A 2383-nucleotide genomic window follows, 5' to 3' on the forward strand; every position below is an offset into this window, starting at 1 on the left:
TTATCACGAAATAAATATCAACACCAAATATTATTAAGAATATTTTTAATTTAATTAAACATTATAATAATAATTAATCAACATAAATAATGTCAATCTTGTTTTATAAATATTAATAATTGAATCTCAAACAAATAACTTATCTTTACATAATTTAATAGAAATTGGTACTTCTGTGTAACTTGATGTCGGGAGAAATAATGCTGGCTATTGGAAATTTGTTTTGCTTATCATGGAATTCGCTTGACAATTTACTACGTGGTCATGATATGTTGCTCATAAATGCTAGAGTATGGCTGAATGAAGATGAATAACGACCGAATTTGTTCGTAATTTTAAGTATATAATAAATTATATTGAATCATATTATACTTTTTATCTCAGTATATGTATCTTAAATATAGTTTTTAAGCCATTTAGAATTGGCGTTCGTGGTTTATGCTTTTTAAATAATTTAATTTACTTATATATTAATTTATATTAACTTATATATTAATTTTCACCACAGTTATCAACAGAATAAAATTTCATACACTCAATATTAAAACAACACGTAATCCATTAATTAGAGATAAATATTTTGCCATCCCCTATGTCAAGTCGATCTCAGAAAGTTTCCTTCCAATTTCCAGTATGTTTCATTGTAAGTTAGCCTTCACTATTCCTAACACACTGAGGGATCTTATCAGGAGGGGTAAGGATAGGCTGAATTTTTTGTCTAATCAGAACGTGGTATACAAAATTTCCTGTGAGAATTGTGATGCTAGTTATGTTGGCCAGACCAAAAGAAAGCTGAGCACTAGATTAAAAGAACATCAGTCTGATATCCGGAAAAATACTGGCTCACCCTCTGTCATCACGGATCATAGAGTTACTTTTGATCACAATTTTCAATGGGATTCAGTCAGAATCTTAGACAATGAACCTTCATATAGCAAGAGACTTGTGTCTGAGATGATCCATATAAAAAGACAAAAGCATGGCATTAACAAAATGCAGGATACCGAATCTTTACCTGAATCTTATTCTAATATCATACAAGCTTTGTCTCCCTCTTGATTTCTTCCTGACGCACCCCTCTTCCTTCTAGTTTTTCCCTTCTACTCGTTATTTTTATTTATTTTATTTCTATTCCTACGTTTTTGTCCTGTTCATTTCTCGTCCGCCGCAGTGTGTCGCTCTCACATTATCTCGATACTTGCCGGAGAGATGTTGTATTTTACTCTCGTTGCACAATTATTCCGTTTTATACGACTATCACACTTTTATTTATATTAACAGTATGGATTCATCGCTTTTTCCATTTTTTAAACTAACACTATATTATGGATTCAACGATTTTTTCATTTCTCACATTAATACAATATTAAGGTATTTATTAACTCGATTTCATACTTTTGTTTTATTTCAAGTCTTTTCTATTATGTTATCATATTTCGTAGTTATTATAATTTTTGGAAAAAATAGCAATTTTTCAAGGTTTCTTTTGTGTTACTATATTTCGTAACTATCACAATTTATAAAATTTATAATAGTAATTATCATCAATATATTTATATATACTGCGTTCAATAGATATTTCATCATTTTTGTTTTTGTAATTCTAACAGATACAATTTCATCCATGTTATCTTATAACTTTTTATACGGTTTTTTCAACGATAAGAATTGACTTTTATATTTGGACAATTTTAATTTTCTACACATTTGGACTACTATTTCATCTATACACTTCTTATATTTCGACTAAATTTTCTTTGTAACTACCGTGATTTAATATTTGTACCGATTTATTTATAGAAATTGGTTTTGTATTAATATTTGTACCGATTTATTTCATTTTTTATATATAAAGACTGATTTTTGTGTAACGTTTTATATATGTTGTGCGATTGAGAGAGAATTTTATGTACATTTTTAGAGCAGGTTTTCATATTTTTTCGATTTGCGGTTTGAACATTGATAATGGTCTGATCTTGACCGAAACGTATGTATACTTAGTTTTATTTTTGTTTTATTTAATTTGCCTTTTGTGCACAATATTAAAGTTATATATATATGTAAGTTTGTTTACTTATTTTACATACCAGCAAAATTTTATAACGATTAAAATTTCAGGCTCGTAGCCCTATTATACTCTCCGAATAATTTTTTAAAATTGTTGAGCCTTAATGACATTTTTATTTTATATATTAATCAATATTTATCGAAAAATTATTTATTAATAATTATTTTATTAACACTTATTAATTTTTAACCGTAACGAACTATAACGAACACAACGCGTATATCACTGCGCGTGCTAACTTGCCAAGACACTGCCGTGTCTTCTGATTCTAGTCTAGTATTTTCCGGTCTAGTACTTTTCCGAGATTCCGTTTTC

The sequence above is a fragment of the Trachymyrmex cornetzi genome, unplaced genomic scaffold (genome assembly GCF_001594075.2).
Source record: "Trachymyrmex cornetzi isolate Tcor2-1 unplaced genomic scaffold, Tcor1.1 scaffold877, whole genome shotgun sequence".
NCBI lineage: Eukaryota > Metazoa > Arthropoda > Insecta > Hymenoptera > Formicidae > Trachymyrmex > Trachymyrmex cornetzi.